General features: G+C 39.7%; 1 protein-coding gene across 7 annotated transcripts in view; it reads left to right on the forward strand.

The window, feature by feature from the left end:
* Positions 1-5,565: 5,565 nt before the first annotated feature.
* Positions 5,566-15,087, forward strand: part of myocd (myocardin) — a 126,218-nt gene continuing 116,696 nt past the window's right edge. For 6 of the 7 annotated variants that reach the window (XM_049562718.1, XM_049562720.1, XM_049562722.1 and 3 more), the window contains exon 1: positions 5,566-5,613. The gene's annotated coding sequence lies outside the window, so the exon portion shown is untranslated. Of the gene's footprint in view, positions 5,614-12,779; positions 12,898-15,087 lie in introns of those variants that run through there. The other variant, XM_049562719.1, reaches the window with a different exon arrangement.

Genomic DNA, 15,087 nt, shown 5'->3' on the forward strand with positions numbered 1-15,087 from the left:
CAGTTGACCTCTGTGATGACAGGACACGTGGCTCCCAGGAGATTTGCGACACAAGTGCTGTTTCTACCATTATTCCTGTGCTCTATGCACTGAAGTGTGGTATGAGTCTCGTAGAAGTCTGGTTTCATTTGTGTATACTGCTCATTTTTATATGTACGTATAAGCCTTCATCATTTATCATCTTACACATACCTTCACTAAGCTTGCAAAATGTCATGCTCTCTTCTGTAACTGGTTTGTATTCTTTTGGTCTTAATATGACAACAGTTCAGGGAAAGACAGTGGTGCAGGTTTCTGGAAAGTCTGCTGAAAGTAATGAAAGTGAATTTAATCAATCCCAGGTCGTGGCAAGGTTGTAAATCTGGAAAAGTATGTTGCCCATTCATACCTTACCAGACCTTATGGATATATGTTGAACATTTTATGTTGTTTTCAATCTGCGCTGTTTTGTCATGTTGTAAGACAGATTTAGATGATCGATCCATCTGTTTGCCAAATCACATACATCCTCCTTTGTCTTTTGCCCCGTGAGTCCTCTCACCCTTGGTGGAGGCTTTGGAAGCTGCACTAGCCCTTCGTGTGCTCACCACTCGGATTAATGGCTGTTTTGGCAACATATGAGCTCATGGGTAATTGGCCGAGGTGATGTTTCCTGTTGAATGCTACCTGGATCTTTTGTGGTCCCCTTCATGGTTGGTCGCCCCCCCCTGCCACTAACACTAGTAATTGAGCAGCACTTTTGTGACACAGGTTGTGAACCGTGATGAGGAAGTTATATGTTTCCTCAAAGTGTCATTGGAGAGAATGACAGAGAAGAATAGGTTTCACCCTGAAGCATTGTGTATCTTCTTTGTGTTAACTACTGTAACCATTTCTCTTTCACGACTAAGAAAATATGTAAGCCTTGTTTTTACCAATTTTAACTTTTGTCTTTCAGTTAAAGTAAATGACATGGACCAATCTATTGTTATTGCTCAGTTTAAAAATCCAGACACAGCAGTTTTTAATTCATGTGTCATGGTGACACCCTTTCTTTCCCCTCAGCCTCACTACCTCTCTGTTCCCTGTTTTCACAATTCTCAACATTGTCATTCCCCACCTGTCCACTAGATGCTCTCAGAGTTTCCTGCCCTCACCTGGTCCTGCTCCTCCCTGCACACCTGACCCTCATCAAGCATCAATGTATTAAATAGCAGCCAGGAAGGCAGGATTCCTTTGGCTGTCCATTCTGATCTCTAGTTGCCAAAATGTAAGCCATTAACTGTTCCTTACTATACAGATTATAGTAAAGTCCCTTAAGTCCACCTGTTCTACAGAACAAGAGCAGGCTTTCTTTCAGCTGGCTAGAAAGAACCTAAAAGTCCAATCAGAGTGTAGTTATAAACTTTTCTGTTAGCCAGGTTTTCCTGATCAGGCTCTGTGCACATTCCCATAACAAGGGGGCATTTGCCATCATTTGACTGTTATACCACACAAAATGGACCAATCGAATGCAGAGCTTTGAAGAATATACTGTACGAACTGTTACAGCAAAAAGCAGCACTGTTGCTGGAAATAAGGCAAGAGAGGAATGCTGGCAGAAAATGACTGCCAAATGAAATGAGTTTCTGTGTCAAAAAAAAAAAAAAAGATGTAGAAATATATGCACATCACTTAAAAAAAAAAAATGAAATGCAATGAGGTACATATAGTTTGTGCTACTGTGGTTGCATGGCTTTTTTCATTGGCATTACCCCCCCCCCCCCCCCCCCCCACAGATTCGAGGTTGCTGGACAGCGGCACGCTGGAGACTGATTTGTTTGCCCACGGGCAGCTGCTGAGGCAGGGCCGCATCGCCGCGTCTTTGATCTTCGGTTTTCCAGCAGACCGTTCGAGCAAGTCCGGCTTCTCTGCTGCTAACGCTGCTGCCAGGATACAGCGGAGGAAGAGCCGGCTGCTAATGCTATGTACTGGGACACTGCTAATGCTGCTTGCCGTGCTGCTGTAGCTCAATCGTAACTGTAACTGATGCTGAGACTCTACTGACATGCGCAACAGGCCAAAACACAAATTCAAAACATAAACATGATTTGCAGACTGCAAAACATTTTTTTAAATGCAAATATTGTGGCTGTACTATTGTTGTCGGTGAGATCAGTATGTTATATGAACATTATTCCTTAGTCTCTGAGACATATTAGGATGATTTTACGACTATTTGCTTTAGATTTCTTACATATAGCTCCTTTAAAATGCTTTCACCCAGCTTAGAATCTGTATCCCTCATAGAGAATACTGTCTTACATATCTGTCTAGTCCCCAGACACACTCTCCCTCTGAAGAAACTCTTCTTAGGTCTGTATCATATGGCAGTCTAGCCAGGTTAAAAGAGAGCCACCTTTGTGACATTGACAACTCTGGCTTTAGGCTATCATATCTCGCTAACCTATTAATCTTGCTTTGTAGTGTACTCCCTCTGCTCTGCTTCACTGACTGCATTTATCAGATCAGTCTATCTGACAAAGGTGGGCTCTGGGTGGGCGTAACATGACGAGGACAGTGCTGCGCCGTAGGAGTCGAAAAGTAAACAGCCAAGATGGCAGCTTCCGAAGAACCGTGTCCATTCAATTTAGCTTTGGAAGAAACGCTAAGTAGTGATGTCACAATACCAAAATCTTTGTTTCAGTACCAATACCAATATGAATGTCGATACTCGGTACTTTTCCTAAGGAAAAGTCCTTTTGGATACAAACCTTTAGAACAATTAATAGTAGGGGTGTAATGGTACCAAAAAAATCATGGTTCGGTAAGTACCTCGGTATGGACGTCACAGTTTGGTAACTCAAATGTTCCACCAAGTTTGTGTTGTCTCGTGTTGTCTCCCTTTGCGAGGCAGACTTTATCTTGTCTTTTTTCACGTGCGCCAGCTGCGGATGTTGATACAGGTGTTGTCATATGCACCACTTGCGCAATCTGTGCTCCAATAGGAACAAGAAAGGCGTTTGTGTGCATAAATGAGTAAAATAAATTAACTAAATTAATGAATTGAATCAATTTCAAAGTACCGGTATTTTCCAAATGTAGTATAGTACCGTTTGGAATACTCTAGTACTGCAGTACTATTTTAGTACCGGTATACCGTGCAACACTAACACTAAGCCAGCTACACTTATCTTTTTCCTTGAGAGAGGAACAGAAGACTGCCCTAGAAGCCTTCGTTTCCAGGAACAACGTTTTTGTCATTTTGCTGACGGGATATGGCAAAAGCATAATATATCAGTTAGCCCCACTCGTCGGCAAACCAATGGGGCTTACTGCAATGAATACGTCACCTTGTTTTTGCTCTGATTGGCTACCATGCTATCCAGTTACGTGCGGCGGCATTTAATATGCCTCAGTTAGTGCCGCCCCTTGGGTAGGAAGGGTGTATCGGTGAGGGCCAGACTCAAAATCTTTCTAGATTTGAGTCTGGATTTCCAGGCTAACTGAAAACCTGTTTAAATGGCCCTTGGGTGAACCTAATTGCTGACCCTTGGTGTTATTACAGAAGGCGTCATTAAGGCGTTAGTATGGAATAGTGTTTCTCCATGGGGACAGAGTGCAACGTCTTTGCAAAACACCAACAGTTTGGTGATACTATATTCACCTGGGCCACAGACAGTCACCACATTGAAAGGACGAAACCTAATTAAATTACTGCACCCACGAACACATATCGACATATGAGAAACTAACAGAACCCTACCAGAAATCCCCTGGGCATAAATAGCAGAATAAGATTGTTCCATTGTAATGGGAGACTTGTGATGTTTGGGTACACAATGTGCCTGTAATAACACCCTAAGTGGGAAGAGGTCTTGGGTTCTCCTGGTTTGAATCCTCTGAGTGGAACTCTGCCTTAAGCAGCCTGCATACATAGATCAAAATAACAGGGCTGAAAAAGACCAAAGTAAAACTGTCAAGAATGGGCACTGGTCTGGATGAATGGACATGGGGGCTATGAATTCTTCCACTGGGTTACGGCCTTGTTGTTTGTATCTTGAAACAGATGTTACACTGAATGCATTGCTCAAGGGGAAAAAGGATGTGTATGATTCCAGAAAACCCACAAATCGGTCCTTTTAAAAGTAGTGTCGCTGCTTGCTTCTTGGGAGTATTGATAATAAAGTTGGAGACTAATGTCCTTCTCACGCTTAAAGTTACAAAGATGCCCTCAATGCTTATAGTTGCAGAGATAATGAAAAATAGAGGTTATTGCTGTTGTTGTTGGCTGTTTCCTCTTACAGAATACTTGATGCTGTCATTAGAGTAGCCGAGAGGAATGGCATGACTTCATGTCAGCGTCATTTCCTTGGAAAGGTTTTGTAGTCCTCTTATCACATGGGAAAGAATTATGTTTACAGGATCTATTAAACCATGCAGGCTAGTCTTGTTTCTTCAGTGATTCAGCAGCCTAATGAAGCACTATACATCATGGAATACAGGTTATTATTGTGCCATTCAGTCAGGGTGATTTGATACCAGACCAGAATACAGCTGATGTTAATTCATCTCAGTCTCTTGGCTTATTGAAAGATTTATATCTGCTGACCTCTTCGTCCAAGATACATAAAAAAATATGCATGCTGAGAGTGTGTGTGTGAGTGGCTTAAGTCTGTGTGTTTTTGTGTTTGCTTGTGCAAGATAGTAAAATCAGATGGCTTGCAGAGCCCTCAAGCAATTAAGTTCACGCCTCTGCAAACAAGCTGGACTCGAGCTCTTTTGTTTCCTCTCTATAACTGTGTGATATCACGCCGCACCAACTTCAAACGTTGGATCCACATGGTTGCGTAATAAGCTCAGGCTTTTGGCTCTAAGGTGCAGAAATCAAGTCTTCTTCAATTAACTGGAACGTGGCCATTTCCCCGTCGTACCCTCTCCCAGATCCCACTGGGATTGGCAGAGCTGTTGGCGCTCTGTGGGATCCACATTAACTGTGTGAACATTCTTGTCGTGCTATTCTGCTGTATTTATTGGCTGCTTGATTACATGCGTGTTTACTTGGCAGTTTGTTGCCCCGCCAAGCATCGTGATCCGTGGGGATAGCTGGAGCTTTCAGGGGTTGTGCTTCATCGCTTTGATGCGCTGTCAGTCAAAGGCATAATAGAACAGATGGCGGCTGCTTTCAAATCCCACTCCACCACTTCTGATGGAGAACAGTGATGCTGATGATGAAAGATGAGGTTGGAGATGAAGTCGTAGATACTAATGGTGGTGGTTATAGGTCAGTCATAATTTTGTACATAAAAAATTATAAAGTATATTCTGTGTCATTAACTTCACTCAGTGGCAAATTTATTAGGTACCCCTGTGCAATCAATTGGAATTCAATACTACAATTCTACCAAAAATTCTAAGTATAAAATGTACAGTATTTGTTGATGCTGAAAATGTGTAAAGTAATCATGACATCAGTGTTCTACAGGCATCATCAAAAAAATACATTATGACTGAACCGTTGTACTGGATAGCATTAGATTACATAGGTGTATGTAAGTGGTAATTGTTTAGCTTACCCTTTATATCTCTTTCTAACAGGTGGAGGGTCCAGTCTGTGGCTTGAAACAGGAATGCCAAGTACCACCCAGTGAACAGGTAGGATTTCTGTCAGTCTCACATTTATTTTGTTGTTTGTTTTAGATAAGAATTACTGAAAAGGTAATTGGAGCCACAACAGGATTATTTTAGTGTTTTTGCATTATTATGGGTCTACAAATTCAGTATGGCCCTCTTCAGACTTCCAACAGAATTTCACTAAAAAATAAACAACCTCCATCTTTTTAATGAAAGACCTGCAGCCAAATTGTACACACAATGCATCACCCTGCAACGCATCCCGCCACTCAGTTAATAATGTACAAGCACACTCTCATGGTAGATAACTTTGAAACTTTGTAACATGAAAGCCAGAGACAGACTGTGACTGTACTGGTTTGACATCTCATAAGCCCTAAGATCAATGTATGCATTACTCAAACTGGATCTCTTGGTTCTTATCTCATCGTATCAGCCCATACCAACGCAGCGCCTTGAATTTTTCAGTAATGCAATGCTTATATCACACTGAACATCTGCTAATTCTTTGATTTAGGACAACGATGCATCATTTTCATACACAGCCCAGTTGCCAGAATAAAATGTTGGCATTGTATGTTTCTGCAAACCACAGATGAGTTCCATTTCTGTGTTTCTACATACGACATAGTTCATGTATAGTTTCGTGTATATGAGCTGAATATTTCATCAAGAGGAGGAGGAGATGGTGGATAGGTCTCATCTAGGTGAGACAGCTGACAGCGCAGACCATTGTTTGAGACCAACAAAAACGGATATGTTTTTTAAAGAGGGTTTGAGACATTTCCGCCTATGTTTGGAGAGACCAAACCAGTATTTTAAGCCAAAATATGTTTTTCTAGTAGTTTTTGTGCCTAAACCTCACTACATGTCAACCACAGTGTTGTCACAACAACATTGAAAATTGAAATAAAAAGAAATTCTAACTTTTCAACAGGTTTAATACATATGAAATGTACAAATGTAACATATGGTTTGCAGAGAAATTCACTGCCAATATTTATTCTGGTGATTGGGCCGTGATACAAGAATCTAGCCTCATTTATGACATCAGTACCCTGCACATTACTTACTCAGTCACATAGTGTTCCCTACATAAACCCCAGGGGAGAAGTAAAATGGATGTATGTATATGAATCTTGGATTCAAACAGGGGAGTGCTGAATTCACAAATGGAGCTAGGTGAAGACAAACGTACTCGAACTTGAATTACAGTAGAATCAAATCGGACAGGCATAATGGGACAGTTACCAACTAAGTGCATCACCCTACTGCTTTAAATGATTAGCAAGTGATGTTGTGAAGTATCCTGGCAAAGACATCCAACAAAGTTTGCTGTGCTCATTATGGTCTGCCAGGGGCAAGAATTAGTTTGAGACAGATGTGATTCCATGGAGGCTGGCTGGATAGTAGATGATTGATAGTTTTCTTTCTTCATACATCAACATGAATTATCTTGTTTACCATCAAAGTTTGTTGTTAAGTACACCGTAATTTGGAGAACTACTTTTTATAGGTAAATTGTATCATCAGCTTAAAGGGATACTTCACTTTGTTCATGGTGAACAAAGAATCCCATAACAGAGAATTTTTTTGATAAACCGAAGTTATAGGGGTCCATGTTTAGCAAATGCAAAACTATATCATAAGAAATTTTTATAAGCTTTCACACAACTCATGCAGTGTAATCCAAGTCTTATTTAAACATGCTCAGTACTTCCCAAACAGACAGCCCTTTCTGATGGGGAATTGAACGAAAAGTAAAACTTATCTAGGTTCTTTTTAAAGCCAGACTCCTTTGATCAGTTAATTTGTTGTTACTGTGTGACTTTGGTAAATCCAACCTTACCATTTAAAACACAAAACTGTCACAATAACACAAACAAACAAACTGATTGAGGCATTGGTGGATCAGGACCCATTATGATCAGCGAGGTAAAATTAATGTTTTTGACGCTGGAGTGTGGCTTTGAAGAGAACATAGATATTTTAGGTTTCAGTGAAAATGCATGTGTTTGCGAAGTATACTATAGCATATGACTGGATAAATGAGACTAGGATTATACTATGCAAGCTGTGTGAGACTTTATAAATGATGGTTTTGATATAGTTTTGCTGTTATTCAACTTGGGGACGTATGCCTTCAGTTCTTCAAGAATTTTCTCTGTTTTTGGATTCTTTGTTCACCAAAAGGATGCAAGAAAAACAAAGTTTTCTTCACAAAATCAACGTAACAGTTGGTGACTAATTGATATAGAAATGGTCATTGGGGGGTGAAGTATTCCTTTAATGTTTGCTAGGTAATCTAAGATGTATCACATGAAGCATATTTGATTTTCAAGCAGATTTTTATTTCACACATAAATGTCACTGTAAAACCCAACTGGTCAGATGTAGTGCAGTTTTCAACAACATGAGCTGTGGCTGATAGAGCTACCTGTCAGCCTTCATTCGCTCCATCTTGAGCCCACTGTTCTATAATGCTCTTATTTTATACTTAAATCCTCCAATAAGACCCTGACTCTTACTGGAAACAACTTTATTACCGAGAGATTATCTTGCTTTCCCATAGTGACCACTATAGGTACCAGAGCTATTAGTTTTTACATGTTGTCCCATGTGACATGTAATATAGAAAAAGCACTGACACTCATATAACATCTCAGAATGATGATTTAATGGCGATGTCTGCTGGGATTTAAACATTACTGGCCCTCATGAAATGGAACTATGTACATTTTTCCACCCCATAAAAGTTCCCCTCCCAAAATACCAGTACAAATCAATCTGCAGAAGCTGTTTTGTTTAGTTTGACTCTCAGTAGCAATTGTGCAGGCCTACTGTGTGCGTTACCTGCTCGATGGTGTGCCTTTTGTCTGTATGAGAAAGGGTTCATGGTTGTGACATTTATTACAGCTTGTCACAGGGAAGCTCGCAGGGCCTTTTTACTGTCAAGCCTCAGCAGCGTGGGGCTTAATTCCAAACGGCCTCGTGTGTCAGGAGACCTGCAACATCAAACTCGTGTCACTCAAGCATCCCTCTGGTTTCTGTACATATATTTTATGTTAGTTTTTTTCCAATTCATTTTCCTGCAAAAAAGCCTTGCAGATTAGGAGTATGCTTGAGACCCCTTCCCTGACACACCCTTAACCACCACCCAGTCTTACCTCATCTCATGGCACCTTGATGTTTTCATTTTAAAGGCACTTTTAAGCCACCATCATTTCATGACCTTAGAACAGTTAATACCTTTTACTGACAACAGATTACTCTGTTTACAACTTCCTCTGGGTCAAAGGTGAACTCAGAGGTCAAACAGAGGTCACACTGTCTTTCCCATAGCTATGTACTGAGCCATACAGCTGGATTGTGAGAGATTCTTTCAAATAACACGTTTTGAAAAACAGCCAGTGCATGTCATGAGATCACAGCATCTCCGAATGTTAGAGGGGATTATCATCTGCTGATATCTCTGCTTTCTTTAATTCCTCTGCTCGGGGTGAATTGCTTGACCTATGATGGAGGGGAGGGCTGTGCTGTCAGTGATGCCCGTGCGCAAACGTTTTCGAAGGCAACGATAGAGGAATGGTTCGAAGGGATCAGAGAGATGAGTAAGTGGCAGGTGATGGATTCAGAGTATGATTTAGGAATCTTTGCTCTTCTTTTCAGGTAAAAGTGTTCCTATATAACTCCATATATGGAAGCTTCAACTGCTTCTTTCACATAAATTATGTTCATACATTAGGAACATTCTTTTGCTAAATCTCATTTATTAATACCCAAAATGAAAACGATCTTTAACTATCTCTCCTTATGATGGGAAAGAGTGCACACCCTTTTCATTGCTGTAGGGGTTCATACGGTACAAGCAAATAAATAGGAGCGATTGGTGCCCCATAAAGATGTATAAAATGCAAGTGGTTGCTCTGTATTTAACAGCTGGGGGCTATAGAACCCATTCCAAAATATAGCTGTAGAACATTCTTGTTCAGGGAAAACATATGTATGATAAATCACAGAGATGCTCAGATGATACATTGTGCCTGATAAGTAAAACAGAGCACCCTAAGTGTCAGTCAAGATTTTCGGTGAGTCACAGGTTCAAGCATGACTTTGTGACCCATGAATTATGTTAAAAAAAAAAAAAAAAAAAAAAGACAAGATACAAGACGTACCTAGTCATAAACGGGCGGAGTAATGAAGATCAGATGGTAGGATAAAGCCCCGCTCCTTGTCCCGCCTCTAGGCTGTGGGAGAAAAGAGAGACGGGAGGCTCAGTGTAGAACAAAGTGTTTCACTTTGATGCCCGTAAATTCCCCCCTTGAATGAAAAGGTTCTGCAGAAGTTCAGCTTAGTCAGAGTGAGGCTGTGGGCTATGCAGGGAGATAAGATGCTGTACTGGCAGGTGATCCTTTCAGCATGATGTCAAAGTGTTAACGTTGTTTTTATCAGTAAAAATGAACCTGATTTCATGTAACTTTAACTAAACTTGACTTAGAGTTGCCATAATGTACTCTCAGCATTCATAGCTATGGGGTTGCAGAACCGAGTCAGAAACATAACTGAATACATAAATAGAAAGATAGCACAGTTAGTTAAATAATTAAAATCAATATAAATCAAATTAATATATGTACTTCATAGGATGACTCCATCTGCATTCTACACACACACACACACACACACACACACACACACACACACACACACACAGTTTGCTGAAAGTATGACTGACATTACAGTATGTAAATATTAGGGTGGAAGATGATGCTATTTTGTTATTCAACCTTTATATAACCAGGTGAACACATTGAAATTTAATTTGTACTGCTTTTATACTGAATATTTCAACCAATATTTATCCTATTCTAGTATAATAACACATTGATGGATCAATAGTCACAAACTAACTGATAGAGGCAGCAGTAGACCAGCAACTGTGTTCTGCAGAGTAAAAACATTTTTGTCAAAGGATTCTGGTGGCTGTGAATTGGGGTAGGAGCAAAAAGTATTTTAGCTACCTAAAAAAAGAAAGAAAAGAAAATCAGTTTAAGTGTACGCTACATTTAGACTTTTTACTTTGCCTTGCCATCTGATAACTGTTTCAGGTGGTGAACTGAAGTTGTTATATGGCTCCTTTCAAAGCCAACTCCTTTTACAGAGACAGTCATTTTGACTAACACAACACGAGGAGTTTTTGGTCTACCACTGCCTTGATTGATTTAGTTTGTCTTAATTTGTTTTAGTTTGTCTGTGTTGTAGTATGACTTCGATAACTAACACGGCGTCCATGGAAGTATGTGGCTTAGCTTCTTTGTCGGTACTCCGATCTACTTCTTCAAAATCAAGTGTTTTGACAACGTTTTTTTTTTTATTTTTATAAAAAGATAATCTGTGTTTTTGAGAAGGGTTCGCTTAAAGAGGCACATTATGCGGGCAAGGAGGTCTATATATAACTACTTAATCAGAAACCTACGTCAGGTCCCACAGGAAACGTTTTAGAGGGGCAGGGGAAATAATATTTTGATGCTAAAACATGCGTACTTTGACCTAAATTTGAATTTTCTGGATTTGAATATATAAGAAACACTATTGATAAGCTTCAGAATGATATAGAAGACTAAATAATTTTTACCCAAAGCATTTTGGTCAGTACGATAACAGAGTAAGTAATGCTTCATGGGCACAAGCTTCTTTAAGCTAACAAACAAGACAGTGTTACTAGTTTAGTGCTACATTAATGTAAGTGTGTGTATGTAGTCACTGTTCCCCTCTCATAATGTCAACTAAACATAAAACTTCAACAGTAATAAGAGTTAAAATCTAGCTTAAGTTATTTTGCTTTTTTTTTTAACTTTTTTTTTTTTTACTGCCTGCTGCCCCTGCGACCCGGCCCACGGATAAGCGGATGAAAATGAAATGAAAGTTTTTTACTGCATTTAGTTAAGTTTTGGGGCTTCACAGTAAGCAGTTGAAACACAAGAGGAACTAGCTGCATATACAGTCGGTATTAGCTGTTTTGTCCACTCCACTTTCTAAGCACTAACTGCTGGCTATCAAGTGTCAACAACTGCCTCTAAGTACCCAGAAGTCCTTGCAGGAGGATGCTGCTCCTTGTAGCTCATTGCGATTACTTTCTCACTTTGGACAGACGGCACCACACTTTTTTTTAAAAAAAGGACTCTGAGCAGAATTTTAAGCTCTCTCCATGGTATCCATGGACACCCATGTTTTAGTGAAAATAGCTTTCACTTGGCCCAATATTAGAACATTTTAACACCCTAAATGTCAATAAACTGTTTGTCGGCACTAAAACACAACAAAAAACAAGTTGTGCATCACACTTAAAGGCCAACCTGTGACGGTTTCTCTGTGGTATCTGCCTGCCAAAGCTTTCTCACTTGTGTTATCTAGGAATACACTCTGGGAATGACTCCAACTTGTGTTTTTGATTACTTTAAGCCAAGATAGCTGAGAGCAGTACAGGATCTGGGGTCCTGACCCATGACCCCTTAAGTAAGGTGCCCTACCTCTAACCCCTGCTCTCTTGGTCTTGACTGGCACCCTAAAGTTCCACGGAACTGCAGGGATGAGATTAAAAGGGGATTCCCTCTGTCAGCGACCTTCTGTTGCTATTTCGAGGATAATCTTTGTTCATTTGTCAACTTTCCCCTTTAAAGTGACAGGCTCTAAAGTCCAGATAATGCAGCTGAGAGGAGGGCCGTGTCATAAAATGGACTATTTGGCACAAAATCTGTCAATTCCTTGGAGAGTTTTATTCTCCTTGTGCGTCTCGGGGATGATCTTGGAGCATCAGCGGGTGAAATGCTGCCCACCCACGGAGGCCTTTCTTGTGGGGAGAGGCCAGCAGCGTTGTCTCCTCTCTGGATCTCTGAGCTGTCCCCATGTAAACAGCCTCCCTGCAGCAGGAGGAGGCAGACGAAGCAAACTGTATTACTCCAGCCGACAAAGCCATTCACTTCTGAAGAATGCAAATTTAGATTGTGAACGCTCCCTTTGCTTTATCACATTGGACAAACAGTGTTGAGTTATTGGGAGGATTATGAATAGCTTTTTTCTCCAGTGGAAAAAGGGAGATGTGGCCAAGACGGAGTCATCAGAGGTCCCTAAAATAGAGTGCAGTCTGAGAATGAAGCAGAGAAAGGTGAACACCGCTGGTTGGTGTTCTTCAGTTAAGCCGATTCTGCTTCAGCGCCCCCCAAAAAACCTGATTCATTTCAGTGGAATCCTCACTTTTCTTTGGTGGATATAGCCTGTTTGGGTTTTCAGAGATGCTTCAGCTTTGTAAGTTTTGAAGCATTATTGTTTTCTTTTAATAAATGGTCTTTTGTGTGGTGTTTAATGTAAATGTTTTTGTTGAAGCGTGCTGCGTGTGCGTGTGTTTACTTTGGCGATAATGGCTAGCATGCCCTTTTTTTGTTTACAGGTCTTATTGGCTCTTCACTCTCACACTTTTAATGCGATTTGCTTATTCCTCTTCTCACTCATCGCATCTGAGACAAGTCAACAAGGCATCTCAGTATGCGCGAGCACATGTCCAACCTGCGTGCAAGCACTGGCACGCATGCAACCACACAGACAAATACACTTGCAGGGAAGCAGCCTCCGTTCTCTTGTGTATTTCTTATGCGCTAAAGATAAATGAGCATTTGAATTAGCGATGTAAATAGAGATACTCAGCGATGGCTGTTTCATTTATTCTGCTCAAATCTCCACAGACAGTTTAGCATGGTTCCCATGACAAGGTCGCAACAGTGCGGTGGGCGGCTCCTGCCAGCCCCTTTTATTTTATTTTAGACCAGGGGCTCATGGGAAAGCTATTTGGAGACCTTTTTCCTGTTGGCCTCAGAGAACAGTGCCAGTGGTTTGTTAACAGGTGCAATGTGACCAGAAGGACTTTGTTTTTACCCAACAGCTCAATATATGCTGCTGTTTGTTTGGTTTCTGTCTCAGCATGTGGAAAAGACGGTGGGGGTTGTATGGATTTTTCCATGGATGCATTCATGAATAAAATATAGCTTAAATGTATCTCAGGGGAGTTGCTACAGCTGTAGAATATTGTCAGTTTACATCAGCAGTACAATGTGACTAGCACTACCACTTTTTATTTATAAGGATAAGAAAAATTTGTTATTCCAGAACATGCATACATGAAGGAAGAAATTAGATACTCAGGTAAATTGCAAATAATAAAATCTAGAAAAGAAAGCACACACTAAAACATCTCATAAAAATTATTAAATGAATAATAGTAAATAACAATGTGTGAGGATGAGAATAAGAAATATGAGATTTGAAAGATAAACAAGTGGGCCCATAACACAGCCATGCCCTGAAAACAGCAAAATACAGTGAACAGTGTCAAACAAAGATCAGTGAGTAGGTCCCCAGTGATCTTATTCGTGTAAATTTAAAATTAGTGTCTTCTTGTGACCCACCTTTTGTTGTTTTAGTATTTAGTATGTACTGTAACAGTATCATCAAATAAAAATACTAATTACTGTGGTTCCCCATCTAAACTGTGAGCCTCTTATTTGAGTGTGAGCTGTATACACAATCAGAGAATTCACTTCATTGCAGTCAGAAAACAGACTATAAGATTAAAAACCCCAATGAACACAAATGCTACATGCTAGGTATATAAACTGTCAGAAAGACATGCATACATACTAAAGGCCCATGTACTGCATATTGTATGCATGTGTATGTACCTTGCACGTACACATGTACTGTACTGTAAATAGTCTATCATACATTAGACTATAACATCATGTTGTGTGCATGTCACTATGACACAGGTACTGACTATATCCTAATGCACAATAAAATGTTAAAACCAAAAATAATACTGTCTATTGTGTGCAGTAATGGAAATTCATGACAATAATATATTAAGTAATTATTAAAAACAATTAAGATTCCAAGTCAAAATCCTCCATTTAAAAGAAAGTATCTAAGTAAAATCAGTAAAATGTACCTTTGGTATTAAAAGTTAAAGTACTCATGCAGAGAAATGTCTGCTGGGACTTAGTATGATACATAATGTCATTAGATTATATATATATTCAAAAAAAAAGTGTAACCAAATTTTACTTCTATAGTAGATTGAAATGGAGCTTGTTTTTTTTTTTAACTGTTTTGTATCAGACTGCAACAAATGATTATAATGGATTAATCTGCTTATCATTTTCTCCATTGATTGATTGTTTGGTTTGTAAAAATAGTATGCATAATGAGAAATGCTAACACAATGCCCAGGAGCCAAAAGTGACACCTTCACAATGATTGTTTTGTCCAACCAAGAATCCAAACATCAACATTTTAACTAATACATTACAATTATTCTGACTTTTAAAAGGAAAAGAAGAAATCCTAAAATGTGAAGCCGGAACCATGAAATATTTTTGCATTAAAAAATGCCTGCAACCATAAAAATAATACATTTTTCTGTCAATCAATTTATGGCATAACAGA

This window comes from Epinephelus fuscoguttatus, linkage group LG20 (genome assembly GCF_011397635.1).
Source record: "Epinephelus fuscoguttatus linkage group LG20, E.fuscoguttatus.final_Chr_v1".
Lineage (NCBI taxonomy): Eukaryota > Metazoa > Chordata > Actinopteri > Perciformes > Serranidae > Epinephelus > Epinephelus fuscoguttatus.